This window comes from Neomonachus schauinslandi, chromosome 10, assembly GCF_002201575.2.
Source record: "Neomonachus schauinslandi chromosome 10, ASM220157v2, whole genome shotgun sequence".
NCBI classification, from domain to species: domain Eukaryota; kingdom Metazoa; phylum Chordata; class Mammalia; order Carnivora; family Phocidae; genus Neomonachus; species Neomonachus schauinslandi.
The window spans coordinates 65,042,091-65,060,568 of record NC_058412.1 but is presented as its reverse complement, the minus strand read 5'-3'; the positions used below and the strand labels follow the sequence as shown (position 1 = coordinate 65,060,568).

Below are 18,478 nucleotides of genomic sequence, written 5' to 3'. Positions count from 1 at the left end.
GGGAACGCTAGCCAAAGACAATAGGCAAGTAATCAAACAAGTGAATTTAGACATGATAAGAGCCATGAAGAAAACATAACAGGGAATGCAACGTGGAGTGATGGGAGGGGCTACTTTAGATCTGGTAGTCCAGGAAGGCTTTCTGGGGAGGGAACATTTGAGTTGAATGATCAAGAAGACCCAACTTAGAGATAACCTGGTGGAGTAACATTCCAGGCACAGGGGATCACAGTGTTAGCTTGTGCCTACGTAAGACCTGACAATTAGGGCAGGCAGGGAATGAATAGACCTTACATAGATTTGAGTATTAGTATCCAGAAGTGGAAGTGAGAGATACATAGCGAGAACATTCAAATAAGAACCTTCAGATTTTGAATACCAATGAAATAACGCTGGTCTCACAATGGCCTTCTATTCCATGCAGGGCCCCCTCGCATTTTCCACATCACCATCATCCATAGAACATGAAATATCTATACGACATCATGATGCTAATCACAGCTTCCAAGTCGGTTTTATTAGACAGCGGGGTACATTTGCTACAATTAACAGATCAATATTGACACATTAACTCAAGTCAGCACTTTATTCAGATTTCTAATGTCTTTTTTTTTCTGTTCTACGATCCCATCCAGGGTACCACACTGGACTTAGTCATGTCTTCTCAGGCTCCTGGTGGCTGTAATTTCTTAGGAATTCCTTGTTTTTGATGACCTTGGCAGTTTTGAGTACTATTAGCCAGGTATTTTGTAAAATGTCTCTCAATTGGGATTTGTCTTGATGTTTTTCCCAAGATGAGACTGCAGGGGTGCCTGGCTGGCTCAGTCGTTAAGCATCTGCCTTCAGCTCGGGTCATGATCTCAGGGTCCTGGGATCAAGCCCCGCATCGGGCTCCCTGCTCGGCGGGAAGCCTGCTTCTCCCTCTCCCACTCCCACTCCCCCTGCTTGTGTTCCCTCTCTCACTGTGTCTCTCTCTGTCAAATAAATAAATAAAATCTTAAAAAAAAAAAAAAAAGATGAGACTGCAGCTGTGGGTTATCGGGAAAAAGACCAGAGAGGTCAAGTGCCATTTTTAGCCCACCATATCAAGGGTACATGTTACTAACATGACTTATCACTATTGATGTGGACCTTGATCCCTTAGCTGAGTTCCAAATTATTATTATTATTTTTAAAGATTTTATTTATTTGAGAGCGAGAATGAGAGACAGCATGAGAGGGAGGAGGGTCAGAGGGAGAAGCAGACCCCCCGCCGAGCAGGGAGCCCGATGTGGGACTTGATCCCGGGACTCCAGGATCATGACCTGAGCCGAAGGCAGTCGCTTAACTGACTGAGCCACCCAGGCGCCCCCAAATTATTTTTGATTCTTCACTCTCTCATGCCTTACACCCTGCCAGTCACTGGGCTTCTCCCAGTGGTTACCAGGGTCTCTCGCCGACCCCACTCGTTGGCATCATCCCAATGGCCTCGGGTCTACACTCCCAGCCCCTTCTCAGCACCCGGCAGCACACTATCAGAGCCCTCTTCCTAAAATAAAACTCTTGTCATTCATATCCTTGCTCTAGTCAAACAACCCCACTTGGGAACAAAACTTCTGCTTTGGTTGGAAGGTAAGTCCGAGTCTTCCAGCATCACATGTATGCCTTTTTCTCAACCTGACCAGAAGCGACTTTGCCGCTCTGTCTCCTGTCCGAGCTCCACACTAGCGCTCCTCGGATCAGGCCCTGGCTCGTGCCTTCCCGGAGGCCACTGGGCTGCATTTTGTCATGCTTCCGCTCTGTGGCAGTCATCTTTCGAGGCCCTTTCTAGAAACGGCTCACAAAAGGCTCCTTACAGTCAAGGAGTGTGGTGAATTCGAGTGACAAGCACGGTGAACAGGTAACTTCAGGGTACAGAAGTAGATGCTCGACACTAATTTGGCCGTGTGCAAATTGCACAAGGAACATCTGGGCCAAAGCCCTTCACGGTGGCTCAGGGACTTAGGGGGAGGTTACACAAGGGACATGATATCCGACTAAGACTTGAAGAAAGAAGAAGTTCACCAAGTGAACAAGAGGCGGAGAGAAGGTCTAGACAGTGGGTACATCGTGCACAGAATAAGTCATGGCCAGGAAGCAATTTAATATGGAAGTATTTGCAGAACGTAAATATGAGCTAGAATGTGACAAAACAAGCTAAAGAACTTGGATTTTATCGTTATTTTAAAGTGAAATAGAACAGAGGAGAAAAAGTTGGTTTGTGGACATTTCATTTGTTTCTGCATATATAACTATGTGTATGTCCTGCTTTGCAGTAAATTATATGTTTTTACTGGAAATCACCTTTACATAAATGGTTTAAAAGACTGCTATATGGGGGGTGGCTGGCCAGTTCAGTTGGTGGAGCGTGCGACTCTTGATCTAAGGGCCATTCAAGCCCCACGTTTGGCATGGAGCTTTAAAAAAAAAATGTTTAAAAAAGCAGTGCTATATGGAGAGGATATGTAGCAGGGCTGTGTGTTCCAACAGCATTTTTCAAACTTCTCCAAGGATAATACTAGTTCAGGGCCCCAACCTAGAATCAGAATGTCCAGAGGAAGCCTGGAAGTCTGCATTTTCATGAGCACTCCATGTATTTTTTATGAGGGAAACTTGGGAACTCTGAAACTCCGACAGCAGAGTAGAAAATAGATTGGAGCTGGAAGACACAGAAGGTGGGAGACTACGGCTATTGTCTGAGAGACTGCAAGGCTTGAACCCCGGCAGTAGCCGTGGGGAACCGAGGAGGTGGTGGCTATGGAAGACCTGTAGAAGGTGGGCTATCAGATGTGGAGGTGAGGGACACACGGGCACCTAGGTCTCGAAGGTCTGTGTCTTGGATGCCTGCATCAATAGTGGTTACAGGAGAAAGAGAGTGGGTTTCAGGGGAAAATAATGAGTAGGGTTTTGGGACTTGGATTTGCAATGAAATCCGTCCTGAAGCGTGGGCATTTGGAGTAGGCAGCAGTGGAGCTCCGCACAGGGGTCAAGGCTGAAGATAAGAATTTCTGCATCGTGAGCACATAGGTTAGAACATGACAAATACGATTCCCAGGGAAGTGGGTGGGGTCTGCAGAGCCAAGGACGTCCGGTGGAGGGCTTGAAGCTCTCACAGCTCCTACTCATCACTTCTGCCTCATGTCATTTCCCTCCGCGAGAGAGCCCTTCACCCAGTCCCTTCCTCTGCCTAGCACAATCTCAAAAGCTCTCTCTCCAGCTCTCACCACCCAGGTGGAGCGAACCGCAGCGCTGAGCTACAGCGTCTCCTTGAACCCTCCTCCACCCGTTTCTGATTAGGGTTAGTGGTGTCCCGTTTTCCTTTTTTTCCCCGTGAGAGGCTTCAGAAGCATTTCTGGATTCCCAGCACCTAGCACAGCATAGAACCCTAACAAATGTTTGTGACATTGTGGTGAAGATTTCAGGGTACTTCATCAATTTGGACTTAAAATGCTAGCAATTTTTAAATGATGAATGAATCCCTTCAAACAATAGCTACCAAACTATTATAAATTATTTCTGATGATATTTCGTGACAGTACCATCTGGTTTTTATCTTCCTATTTCTAGCCCAAGAATCTCACATTTTAATTTAACAATAGCTACTCAAATTAATCTCTTTATTCCATTGCATAGCCCAAGAAAGGCATACATTAAAGTCATGAGTGCCAAGTTCATTTCATCTTAATATGGAAAGTATTTGGGGCTAAATCACTCAGGTATTCTTTGACCAGAAATAGTGTGTACCTTGTGCAGCCCCCAAATTAGTTGCTGCATTTAAAAATAACATTTTATTTAAAATTTTCAAACATATACAATGGTAGAAAGAACATTAATAAGCCTATATGTACCCATTACCTACTTCAATAATTATCAACTCACAGCCAATTCTGTTTCACCTCTACCCCCAACTTCATTGCATATTATCTAGAAGCAAATCCCAGAGGGAGCATACTATGTCATCAGTAAAAGAAGAGACCTAAAAAATAAATAAATAAATATATACATATATGTACATGTACATATATGTATATATATGTACATATACATATATATATAATTACACCTCAAAATATTAACAATAGTTCTTTAAAGATTTTTTTTTTTTATTTGAGCCAGAGAGAATGAGAGAGAGAGAGCAGGAGAGGGAGGAGGGTCAGAGGGAGAAGCAGACTCCCCGCTGAGCAGGGAGCCCGATGCGGGACTCGATCCCGGGACTCCAGGATCATGACCTGAGCCGAAGGCAGTCGCTTAACCAACTGAGCCACCCAGGCGCCCAACAATAGTTCTTTAATATTATCAAATATTCAGTCATTGGTCAAATTATCAATTCTTTCTTTACAGTCTGAAAAAAAAATTAAGGTCTAAATAATGCCCCCATGTTGCCATTGGTTGATATGCCTTTTGAGTCTCTTTTATTAATCTATAGGTTTCCTGGGGCACCTGGGTGGCTCAGTCAGTTAAGTGGCTGCTTTCGGCTCGGGTCATGGTCTCAGGGTCCTGGGATCGAGCCCCGCGTCGGGCTCCCTGCTCAGCAGGGGTCTGCTTCTCCCTCTCCCTACTCTCTCTCTCTCTCAAGTAAATAAATAAAAATCTTTAAAAAATTTTTTAAAAATCTATAGAGTTCCCTTTCCCTTTGTGTTTCTTGTAAATTATTTATTGAAGATATCAGGTCCTTTGTCCTGTAGAGTTTCCCACAGTCTGATTTTTTGCTGCATGTACTCCCATGGTAGAGTGTAACATGTTCCTCTGTCCTCTGTACCTTCTGAAATCAGGAGTTGGAATGAGCAGCTTGATGAGACTTGGATTTTTTGGCAGGAGTTTTTCATGGGTGTTGGTGTATTCTTCCTTTCTCCATGAAGAGGTAAATATTGTTTGGTTGTCTCTCTTTTTGTCATGTTAGAAACAATGAGTGATCTTCAAGGTCTAGACACATTCGTTCTCAGGGAGTTGCAGAAAGGTGATACTCTAATTTCTTCATTCCTTTGTCATTTAGCTGCTGGAACACTTCTGCAAGGAGGAGCTTCGCCTCGTGTATTATTCAGTTACCCAGGGATGTAAGTGACATCAAAAGGTCAGAAAAAATAATAGAATTTATATGCCAGTTTTCAAATCAATAATGAATTGCTTCTCAGTCATCTTCTAGATGGGACCAATTTTTTGAGCATCATTATGAACTCATAGACTTAAACATATTTGATGTTTCAACTTATTGCCATTTATTATCCTCTTAATGCTCAAAAAGTCCCATCTTTGGCCAGTGGGAACCTCATTGGGTTGGCTCTTGGGTTCTTTTGAAACAACCCTAGTAGTCTTTGATAGCTTCCTCAACTATCCATGTGACAAGATGCTTCGAGTTTCTCTTGTTCATTTCCTGTGCCAGACCTGAATCAGCCTGGCTCCTTTTAATGGGAGATGGTATTGCAAGACCTTATCAGGGCTCTGGGGGTGCTCCCTGCACCTCCGTTGATTTGACCTTGACTTTGAAGTTTTAAATTTCTTGACGTACCAGTGGCTAATGGTGCAGACTCCAGAGGTAGACTGCTTGGGTTTGAATCACCGCTCTACCGTTATTCGGTATGTGACACTGGGCCAGTCTACCAACTTCTCCATGCTTCACCTTCTTCAATTATAAAAGGAGAATAATAACCTTACCTAAATTCATAAGATCCTGGTGAGATTTAAATCAGAAAATTCATGTAAAATGCCTAGAATAGAGTCTGGCCTGGAGGGTTGAGTAGAAGTTGGCTATTAATATTCTTATTACTAATCTCTTCACAGCCTTGTCACTGTTGCCTGCTCACACTGGGGGTCATCTGGGATGTCATACAGACTTACATTTTATTCATATCTAGTGACACACTGGTTTATTTTAAAAAATTATTTTGAAGTCCCATCTGCAGCATTCATCCCACTAGCGTGCAGCTCTAAATGATGCAACTCTCACACATATTAGAACATTTCCTACAAAGGAATCCAAATTCAACAAAGCTAATGGCATTCATGAAGTTCCCAAGTACCAGAGTACTTCCTGCTTTTTACACTCATTTGGAAAGGGGTAAATTGGCAGAAGCCTGGCTGGAAGCGGCCCAACCATGGAGTCAAGTTCTTACTTTGCATTGCCAAGTCACATTTGTCTGGTCTTCCCTAGTTGAGCAGAGGGAGCTATTAGAGGTGGCATTCCCCAAAGCCTTCCAGCTCCCTTTTAAATCAAACTGGTAGAACCTCAAGACATGTTGCAGATCACATAAATCTTAATACTGGTTCTGTCTGGAAGCTCATCTCTATTAAATCTTGATCCATTTAGCCATTTGCAATACAACTCCTGCTTCAGGTTTGAGAGGTTAAAGATTTCAGGGCTGCTTTTGCATGGATTCACATGTATTTTACCAGAAGCTTATATCACTATTACTGAAATTTGGGTTTTGACTTCTTTTGTTACAATGTGAACAAACAGGGTATTTCTGGTCAAAATAAAGACAGTGAAGGGAAGCAGAAGCCCAGGGGGCTGTTTCCTTGCTGGTTCATTAGATCCCAACAAAGCCTCTAGGTACCTCTCTAAACCTGAAAACCCTACAGAGCTGTCTCTAAACAGTCTCTAAAACTGTTACGCCATGAGTTCCTTAAAACAAAGACATATGTTTGCAATTTTACACACTTGCATCACTGACATATGATTGCATTATAATTACATCAGCTGGGCCAAGTTGTCCATAGAGCTCTGGCCAGAAATTCCCAGGAGGCACCAAGGTCTACCAGTGCTTAAACAAACATTTACTCACTTGTTTTAAATTTTTTTTTCCTCTTTTTGTGTCTTATGGCACTCTTAGCATTTTTTAAGTAGCTGTTTGCCATTAAGATGACTTTGAAGGAACTTTAAAAATAATAATTGTAAAAAATAATAATATGTAACATATATGTTTGTCAACGGGGAAGTGGGTGTAGAAAAATAATGGTAGATTCATATAATGGAAACTATTCAGTTACTAAATAAAATGGATCTTTAGGTATTGATACTTAAATGTATCTTTAGGTATTGAAAGAACAGGAACAAGTTTCAAACATACTCAAAACAGTATGTATAGTAGGATCATATTTCAGTAAAATAATAATTATTATACATGTTGGTATACGCATAGAAAAAAATCTGAGGGGGCGCCTGGGTGGCTCAGTGGGTTAAGCGTCTGCCTTGGGCTCAGGTCATGATCTAGGGTCCTAGGATCAAGTCCCTTATTGGGCTCCCTGCTCTGTGGGGAGTCTGCTTCTCTCTCTGCCCCTCCCCCCTGCTCCTTCTGCACATGCTCTCTCTCTCTCTCTCTCTCAAATAAATAAATAAAATCTTTTAAAAAAATCTGAAGAAAGATAGTCCAAGATGTTAATAGGGGCTATTTGGGGGGAACCTGGGGGGCTCAGTCAGTTAAGCCACCCACTCTTAATTTCAGCTCAGGTCATGATCTCAGGGAAGAGTCTGCTTGAGATTCTTTCCCCCTGCCCCTCCCCCATTCGTGCACTCTCTCACAAATAAATAAATAAACAAAAGTTTTTTTAAAATAGGGGCTGTTTTCAGAGATGACATTGTAATTGATTTTTCCTATATATTTCTATACTTCTTGGACTTTCTTATGAATAAGTATTACTTTTTCAATCAGAAAAAAATATTTTTTTTGAAAATCAATGTTATAATGTGTTCAAAACATCAAAAGAATCTATTGTTAATTATAATAATATTAGTGAAATTTCTCATGGTAGCGTCTCAGTTGAGAGGTATATTATTAAGCTTCTGTGAAAATAGTAGTTATTATTACTATAACTGATGTAGTAAAGAAAAAAATAAATAACCAGTATAACTAGCCCTCCTTGAATTGAAAACAATTTAGTACAAGTTTTTGTTTATTTGTTTGGGGACTTTTGTGGGGGTTTTTTTTTTCTTCCCATTTACCAGTTTATTAAAGGATGTGATAAATATGAATCAACACAGAGTGAGGCCAGGGAAAAGAGTGCACTGCTCTCCCCATATCTCCAAACGACAATATTGCAACCAGCTACTCTGACGCCTAAACTCAGCCGAGGCGCCAACAAGGAAGCATCCCCTCCCTGCTGTAGGAACAATGCACAGAATGGCCACAAGGAACAGAGGCTAACATCATTTTCAAGAAAACACTCTATTTTACTAAAAGTCAACATAGACATATACGTTACACTTTACAAAAACACCATCTATTTGGATCTCTCGGCGCCCCCCAATCCAACAAAAGGGGGCTCTGAGGGAGCTAAGAGGACAGGATCCCCCTTCCAAACACTGCGGCGGCCCCGTGCAGCCCCAGCCCCCGGGTCCAGGGCACAGGAGGCAAGGTTAGTGGAAGCCACTCCGGCAGCCAGCGCGGGGCACCGGGAGCCTATCCAGAGCCCTCATTGCCACCCCTGCCAGGACCATGAACACGCTGATGCACAGCCTGAGCCCTAGCTGGACACACAGACAGGTCCTGCCTCAAGAGGAGGAGACAGGTACCCATAGTGGCTGCAGTCAGCCTTGCCCAGGGTTAGTGTCAATGACAGCCGGGGCTTCCGGTCCAACTCCTCCTCCTCCAGGCAGCTCTGCGGAGGCCGGGACTTGGAAGTAATGATGAGGCCGGCCACCAGCGCCCCCTGCAGGAGGCCAACGAGGACATCACTCCAGTGGTGCTTGTGGTCAGACCCGCTCGCGGGTGTAGCCAAAATAGAGTGCAAAGGCCAACAGGAAGACCTGCACCGTGGGCCGCAGAAGTTGTGCCCACTTCCAGCAGAGCTGTGGCTGCACGTAGAGCTCCAGGAACATCATGCAGTACGTCCCAAAGGAGGAGTGTCTGGAATAGAAAGTCTGGACTCGGTTAGTGGGGCTTCTCCTCTGCACACCTTCTCCACCTGCACGTAGACGGAGCAGTTGATGGAGCTCGAGTCAGGGTCACACACCGCCAGGAAGTTGGGCCGAAGATGGCTGATCGTGTACTTGGCCCAGGTCTATGAGTGACTGAATCACTGCAGCCCCAAACAGGAACTTCCCCAACACCTTATAGACGGCAGCCACATAGTTGTTGAAGTCAGAGCGGGAATAGAGATGATCTTTGTACACCAGGTAGGCCTCCCTGGCCGAGACAAGGATGATGATGGCTGTGATGGTGACCCCGGCCATGAGCCCACGGGTGATGGTGTCTGTCCGGTAGGGGTCCCGGATAGAGTCATCTCTGCAGGAGAACCATGCTTATATGGGGCGTTCACAAGAGTCAGGATGGCAGAGAGGCTCCATTCAGATAAACGCAGTCGGGAAGATGGCAGAGGAGGAAGATCCTAAGCCACCTCCTCCAATGTACACATCAAGGCTACAACTTCATATAGAACAACTTGCTCTGAGAAGAAACCTGGAGAACAGCTTTTCCATAGCCAAAGATAAAAAGACAAAGCTACACTGAGAAGAACAGGAGGGGCAGAGACACAACACCCCTAGCATGATGACCCAAAAGCCAGAGGGATTTCACAGGGGTGGAGGTCCTCCCTGAGGACCACCAGGCACGGCCCACTCCAGGGTTTTGTACTGGGAAGACTAGCTGCCATAACATCTGGCTGTGAATATCAGCGGGGCTTAACTCTGGGATACCTGGAGAGCTATACAAACCAAGATGCCACTCTTAAAGGGCCCCCACCCAATCTCACTTGCTCCAAGATCCAGCACAGAGGCAGCAGTTTTAAAAATGTCTGGCCCATATGCGAAGATTGACTAATTTTAGGGCATGCACCAGAGGGGCAGGGATGTATAGGAACTTTCAGTGGGAATGGAAGCACTGATGGGCACCATTTTTCTTACCCTCCTTCAGCCTGGTTGTCCAGACACTGCACCATGGGCCACAGAAGTTGTGCCCACTTCTGGTGAGCACCATTTCTAACATTCTCCATCCACCTTGCTAGCATCCACCTGGCATTCCCCTGTGGACCCATCCTACCCAACATGCCCACCCCCCAGGTGCCCCTCCAAGGAGGCTCCCATCTTGCCACACCCAACAGGAAGACTCAGCCAGTACCAGTACCCCTCAAAAGTAACACCTGCCGCAGGCAGGAAGAGCAACAGTAATGACCTGGCCTCATAGCCAGACCACACCAGGGGCTAACCCCATCCACCATCATACCTGCAGCAGCCACAACTGGGCATCTAAGCCAGCCAGGCCAGGGCCAACCCTGCCCACCAGTGTGCCTACAGCAATCATGGCCTCACCACGACAGAGGGCTCATGCAGCCAACACAGGAGACACCTCTGGAGTGCTTCATTTTGGTGACTGGGGGGATTGGGCTTCTGGGTCCCACCAGACTTCTATATAAGACTACTACCTTCAAGACCAGGAAACATAGCTGACCTATCTCATTCATAGAAATAAACACTACAAGTCAGACAAAATGAAGAAACAGAAGAATATGTTCCAAATGAAAAAACAAGACCAAACCTCAGGAGGAGAAAAAAAAAAAAAAAGCTAAATGAAACCAAGATAAGCAGTCTACCCGATAGAAAGTTCAAAGTAATGGTCATAAAGATGTTCACCAAACTTGGAAGAAGAGTAGAAGAATTCAGTGAGATATTTAACAAAGAGATAGAAATATAAAAAAGAACCAATCAGAGCTGAAGAATACAATAATTGAAATGAAAAATATACTAGAGGGAACCAACAGCAGATTAGAAGATGCAGAAGACAGATCAGTGATCTTAAAACACAGGTGCAGAAATCATTCAAGCTGAACAGCACAAAGAGAAAAGAATTTTTAAAAATGAGGATAAATTAAGGGACCTCTGGTACAACCTTAAGTGTACTACCATTCACATTGTAGGGGTCCCAGAAGGAAAAGAGGAGAGAAGGGGCAGAAAACTTATTTGAAGAAATAATAGCTGAAAACTTCCCTAACCTGGGGAAGGAAACAGATATCTAGATCCTAGAAGCACAGAGAGGCCCATACAAGGTGAACCCAAAGAGGTCCACACCAAGACACATAATAATTAAAATATCAAAAATCAAAGATAAAGAGAAAATTTCAAAAGCAACAAGATAAATTTAACTAATTACATACCAAAAAACACCCATAAGATTATCAGCTGATTCTCAACAGAAATTTTGCAGGCCAGAAGAGAGTGGCATGATATATTCAAAGTGCTGAAAGGGAAAAACCCAAAACCAAGAATACCCAGCAAGTTTCTCATTCAGAATTGAAGGAGAGATAAAGAGTTTCCCAGACAAATAAAAGTTAAAGAACCAGCCTTGTCAAAAATGCTAACGGGACTTCTTTAAGCAGAAACAAAAAGGCCATAACTGGACATAAGAAAATTATGAAAGAGGGCGCCTGGGTGGCTCAGTTGGTTAAGCGACTGCCTTCGGCTCAGGTCATGATCCTGGAGTCCCGGGATCGAGTCCCACATCGGGCTCCCTGCTCGGCAGGGAGTCTGCTTCTCCCTCTGACCCTCCTCCCTCTCATGCTCTCTGTCTCTCATTCTCTGTCTCAAATAAATAAATAAAATCTTTAAAAAAAAAAAAAAGAAAGAAAATTATGAAAGAAAAAAAATCCACTGGTAAGAGCAAACTTACAGTAAAGATAGTAGATCGATCACTTATAAAGCTAATAGGAAGGTTAAAAAACAAAAGTAGCAAAATCAACTATATCTACAATGATTAGTTAAGGGATATAAAAAATAAAATGATGTAAAATATGATTCATATACCTGAAATGTGGTGGTGGGGATGTAAAAATGTAGTGCTTTTAGAATGCCTTTGAACTCACATGACCATCACCTTAAAATAGGCTACTATATAATAGGATGTTATATGTGAACCTCATGGTAACCACAAAGCAAAAACCTATAATATATGCATAAAAAAGTAAAGAGAAAGGAATCCAAGCATAACACTAAAGAAAGTCATCAAATCACCAGGGAAGGGAGCAAGAGAAGAAAGGAACACAGAAGAACTACAAAAACAACCAGAAAATAGTTAACAAAATGGCAATCAGTACGTATCTAAAGATAATTACTTTACATGTAAATGGACTAAATGCTCCAACCCAAAGACATAGGATGACTGAAAGGATAAAAAACAAGACCCATCTATATGCTGCCTATAAGAGACCCACTGAAGACCTAAAGACAAGGGCGCCTGGGTGGTTCAGTCGGTTAAGCACCCAACTCTTGATCTCAACTCAAGTCTTGATTGCAGGGTCATCAGTTCAAGCCCATATTGGGCTCCATGCTGGGCATGGAGCCTACAAAAAAAAAAAAGACCTAAAGACATATACAGACTGAAAGGTAAGAGATGGAAAAAGATATTCCATACAAATGGAAATCAAAAACAACAACAAAAAATGAGGTAGCAAAGAACGGCATTACATAATGATAAGAAGATGTAACAATTGTAAATATCTATGTACCCAACATAGGAGCATCTAAATATATAAAGCAAATATTCAAATATCTAAAACAGAAGAATATACATTCTTTTCAAGTGCATGGAACATTATCCAGGATAGCATATGTTATACTACAAAACAAGTCTCAATAAATTTAAGAACACTGAAATCATATAGAGCAGTTCTCCAACCACAACAGTATGAAACTAGAAATCAGATACAAGAAAAAAAAAAACTGAAATAACACAAACAGTTGGAAGCTAAACAACATGCTACTAAACAACCAATGGATCAATGAAGAGGGGTACCTGGGTGGCTCAGTCAGTTAAGTGTCTGCCTTTGACTCTGGTCATGATCCCAGGGCCCTGGGATTGAGCCCAACGCCGGGCTCCCTGTTCAGCGGGGAGTCTGCTTTTCCCTCTCTCTCTGCCCCTCCACCCCATGTACATGCGCACTCTCTCTCAAATAAATAAATAAGATCTTTTTTTAAAAAAATGAGTCAATGGGGTGCCTGGGTGGCTCAGTTGGTTAAGCGACTGCCTTCGGCTCAGGTCACGATCCTTGAAGTCCCGGGATCGAGTCCCACATCAGGCTCCCTGCTCAGCAGGGAGTCTGCTTCTCCCTCTGACCCTCCTCCCTCTCATGCTGTCTCTCATTGTCTCTCTTGCAAATAAATAAAATCTTAAAAAAAAAAAATGAGTCAATGAAGAAATCAGAGTAAATAGAAAAAATACCTTGAGACAAATGAAAATGGAAATACAACATTCCAAAATCTTTGGGACAGAACAGAAACAGTTCTAAGAGGGAAGATTACAGTGATATAGGTCTACCTCAAGAAATGAGAACATTTCAAATAAACAACCTAACTTTACACCTGAAAGAACTAGAAAAAAAAACTTTCCTTGCTCTTTGAAAAGATCAACGAAATTGATAAACCTCTAGCCAGACTCACCAAAAAAAAAAAAGGACTAAAATAAAATCGAAAATAAAAAACAGGGCACGTGGGTGGCTCAGTTGGTTAAGTGACTGCCTTTGGCTCAGTCATGATCCCAGGGTCCTGGGATCGAGTCCCACACTGGGCTCCCCCTGCTCTTTGGGGAGCCTGCTTCTCCCTCTCCCTCTGCCTGCCAGCCCCCCTGCTTGTGCTCTCTTTATCAAATAAATAAATATTTTTTTAAAAAAGAAGAAAAAACAAGTAACAACAAACACACAGCAATAAAAAAGATTATAAGAAAAGATATAAGAAACATAACAACAAATTGGATAACCTAAAAGAAATGGATAAATTTCTAGAAACACAAAATCTTTCACAACTGAATGAGGAAGAAGTAGAAAATCTGAACAAATTGATTACTAGTGGTGAAACTGAATCAGTAATCAAAAACTCTCCCAACAAACAAAATCCCAGGACCAGATGGTTTCACAGGTGAACTACAAACATTTAAAGAAGTAATACCTACCCTTCTCAAACTATCTCAAAAAATTGAAAGGAAGAAACACTTCCAAATTCATTTTATGTGGCCAGCACTGATACCAAAACCAGACAAAGACACTACAGAGAGAGAGAGAGAGAATTGCAGACCAATATCAATATCCCTGATAAACACAGATGCAAAAATACTCAACAAAATATTAGCAAACTGAATTTGACATATATTAAAAGGATCATTCATCACAATCATGTGGGATTTATTCCAGGGATGTAAGGATGGTCCAATATCCACAAGTCAATCAACATGATACACCATAATAAGAAAATAAAGGATAAAAATCATGATCATCTCAAAAGATGCAGAATAAACATCTGACAAAATTCAACATTCATTCATGATAAAAACTCTCAACAAAGTGGGTATAGAGGGAACTTATCTCAACATAATAAAGGCCATATATGATAAACCCACAGCTAACATCATATTCCATGGTGAAAAGCAGAAAGCTTTTCCTCTAAGATCAGGAACAAGACAAGAATGTCCACTCTCACCACTTTTATTCAACATAGTACTGGAAGTCCTAGCTACAGCAATCAGAAAAGAAAAAGAAATAAAAGGCATCCGAATTGTTAAGGAAGAAGTAAAACTGTCAGTATTTGCAGATGACATGATGTTATATATAGAAAACCTTAATGATTCTACCAAAAGACTATTAGAACTAATAAATAAATTGAGTAAAGTCACAGGATAAAAAATCAATACACAGAAAGCTGTTGTGTTTCTATACACTAATAACAAACCATCAAACAGACAAATTAAGAAAAACAATCCCATTTACAATTGCATCAAAAGAATAAAATAGGGGTGCCTGGATGGCTCAGGGGGTTAAGCGTCTGCCTTCCGCTCAGGTCATGGTCCCAGTGTCCTGGGATGGAGCCCCACGTCAGGCTCCCTGCTCAGCGAAGAGTCTGCTTCTCCCTCTCCCTCTGCTGCTCCCCCTGTTGTGCTCTCTTCCCCCCCCAAATAAATAAAATCTTAAAAAAAAAAAGAATAAAATACCTAGGAATAAATTTAACCAAAGGGGTGAAAAATCTGTACGCTGAAACTGTGAGACATTAATGAAAGAAATTGAAGATGACACAAACAAATGGGAAGATATACCATGCTCATGAATTGGAAGAATTAATATTGTTAAAATGTCCATACTAGCCAAAGCAATCTACAGATTAAATGTAACCCCTATCAAAATACCAATCACATTTTTTACAGAACTAAAACAAAAATTCCTAAACTTTGTATGGAACCACACACACACACACACACACACACACACCCATCTTGAGAAAGAACAAAACTGGAGGTATCACAATCACATATTTCTGTACTACAAAGCAAATCAAAACAGATTTATACTGACATAAAAATAGATCAATGGAACCAAATGGGGAGCCCAGAAATAAACTCACACTTATGTGGTCAATTAATCTATGACAATTAAGGTATTAATATACAATGGGGATAAGATAGTCTCTTCAATAACAGGTGTTGGGAAAACTGGACAACTACATTCAAAAGAATGAAAAACAAAAGCAAAAATAAAGTATTTGGACTACATCAAACTAAAAAGCTTTTGCAAGCGAAGGAGACCATCTGCAAAATGAAAAGGGAACCTACTGAATGGAAGAAAATATTTACAAATGACATATCCAATAAACGGTTAATATCCAAAATATATAAGGAACTCCTAAAACTCAACACCCCAAAAAACAATCTGATTAAAAAGAGATAGAGGATCTGAATAGACATTTTTCCAGAGGAAATGGCCAACAGACACATTGAAAAGATGCTCAACATCACTAATCATCAGGGAAATGCAAATCAAAACCATAATAAGATATTACCTCATGCCAATCAGATTGGCTAGTGTCAAAGAGACAAGAAATAACAGTGGCGGTGAGTATGTGGACAAAGTGGAACCCTCATGCCCCGTTGGTGGGAATGTAAATTGGTACAGCCATTATGGAAAACAGTATGGAGGCTCCTCAAAAAATTAAAAATGAAAATACTATATGATCCATCAATTCTACTTCTGGGTATTTATCAGAAGAAAACAGAAACACTAATTTGAAAAAATATATGCACCCTTAGGTTCATTGCAGCATTATTTACAATAGCCAAGATATGGAAGCTCCCTAAATCTCCATCAACAGAAAATGTATAAAGATGATGTGGTACATATATACAATGGAATATTACTCAGCCATATAAAAGAATGAGATCTTGTCATTTGTGACAACATGGGTGGAGCCAGAGGGTATTATACTAAGAGGAATAAGTCAGACAGAGAAAGACAAATACCATATGATTACACTTACATATGGAACCTAGAAAGGAAAACAAAAACAAATTCATAAATATGGAGAATTAACTAGTGTTTGCCAGGGGGGGGGTGGGATGGGTGGAATAGGTAAAGGGCATTAAGAGGTACAATCTCACAGTTATAAAATAAATTAGTCATGGGGATGTAAAGTACAGCATGGGGAATAGTTAAAAATTTGTAGTAATGTTTTATGGTGATGGACTGTAACTACACTGATCATGGTAAGCATTTCACACTGTATATAATGTCAAATCACTGTGTTATACACCTGAAACCACTATAATATTGTCTGTCAACTATACTTCAATAAACAGAAAGATAAACTCAGTTTCATACCATATTATGGTATGAACCAACCCTATGTGTATCCTGGAGCATATCAGAAATTAACTAGAATTACTGCATGTGAATAAATAATAAGCAAAAAGTTAACTGTGCCTTTGCTCAAATTTTTACTGCTCAAGTGAATTTTTCCTTTGAAAACGGGCTAAGTGACTAAAATGCATATTTCATTGGCATATTCAAATTTCACAAAATCATCACTGTGATATATATTTTGACACATACAAATCAAATATAAAATAAAAAGAACATAAATAGATAAGAAAACTTATCTTCTTCCCTAGTAGTATTTCAGTTCTAGATGTAACCACTAGATTCTAAGGACATTTAGAATCTAAAAGAATCTAAAGGACACTGGATTCTAAGGATATTTAGAATCTAAAGTCTCTGGTCTTATTTTGAACAAAATCATTGAGTCAATTTTTTAAAAAAATCATTAATACCAACTTCCTTAAAAATTAGACATTCTTGGGACGCCTGGGTGGCTCAGTCGATTAAGCGCAGACTCTTGATTTCCGCTCAGGTCATGGTCCTGAGATTGGGTTCCATGCTCAGCAGCGAGTCCGCTTGAGATTCTCCCTCTCCCTCTGTCCCTGCTTGTGTGCTCTCTCCCTCTTAAAAAAAAAAAAAAAGAGCTGTTCTTGTTTCCTATCCTACAGTTCCAACCATGCCCACATTCTTTAGTTCTTTCTTTCGAACAGATGACAATTTAGGGGGCAAGGGAAGGAAGCATCAATGGGTCAAGTGAAACAGAACTGAACTTACATTTGCAGAATTGGACTTCCTTGAACACAAATGTCTGCTATCACTCCAAGCTAAGGCTCAGCAGGTTTTGGCTATGAAGGGCCCAGACAGTAATGTTTTGGGCTTTGTGGGCCATGCGGTCTCTGTCATGATGGGGTTCAGGACACAGTGCCCCAAAATATGGCACCTTGGCATATTAAATATCTTATGCTAAAGGACTTTTTTAAAAATGGCAAAAGCAGGAAGGTCACTCAGACTTTCCCCCACTTGTATTTCTTCCCTGAAACAGTCATAAAACTCCCATGTGAGAGGTGCCCTGTACCAGGAGAAAAGAAGACATTCTTTTTTTTTTTTTTAAGATTTATTTACTTGAGAGAGAGAGGGGGCAGGGGGAGGGAGAGGGGGAGAATCTCAAGCACACTCCCAGCTGAGTGTGGAGCTGAGTTGGGGCTCAATCTCATGACCCTGAGATCATGATCTGAGCCGAAGTCAAGACTAGGTGCTTAACTGACTGAGCCACCCAGGCACCCCAAAGAAGACATTCTTATCACCAGAGGGCAGGGAATTTAGGGCCAAGAAGTCCGTATAAACAAACTTTGTTAAACTAACCCTTATCTTCTGAATTACTTCTTCCCTATTTAGTGTCTCTAGCCCAAACATCTTTGTATTGTCAATTCTTCATGAATTTACTGTTTGTCTCAGAGTTATAAAGGCTTCCCGCTCTGGTCACTTCTGGTCTTCATTCTCTTGTGAAATCTCCCATGTAAAAATTCAATAAAGCTTGAAGGCTTTTTTTCCGTTAATTTGTTAATCCTGACAAAGGTTAGTTTAATTTTCAGACCTAGTCAGGGGCCCTAAGAGGGTCAAAGAAAATTTTTTCCTCCCCTACCATCACAATGACTTAACTCTGCTCTTGTCACCCAGAAGCAGCCATAGTCTGTACATAAACTAATGACTATTTTTCAATAAAATGTTATTTATGGACACTAAAATTTAAATGTTATATAATTCTTACATGTTGTGAATATTATTCTTCTTTTGATTTTTTCCAGTCATTTAAAAAATGTAAAATTCATTCTTTGCTGGCAGGCCTTACACAAATCAGGTGGTAGATAGGTGAGCATGGCCATAGGCTGGGGGACTCTGCTCTAGA

At 41.3% G+C, this 18,478-nt stretch overlaps 1 pseudogene; it reads right to left on the bottom strand.

Annotated features, from left to right (window-relative positions):
• Positions 1-8,475: 8,475 nt before the first annotated feature.
• Positions 8,476-9,279, bottom strand: LOC110590410 (annotated as a pseudogene).
• Between the last annotated feature and the right edge of the window lie 9,199 nt (positions 9,280-18,478).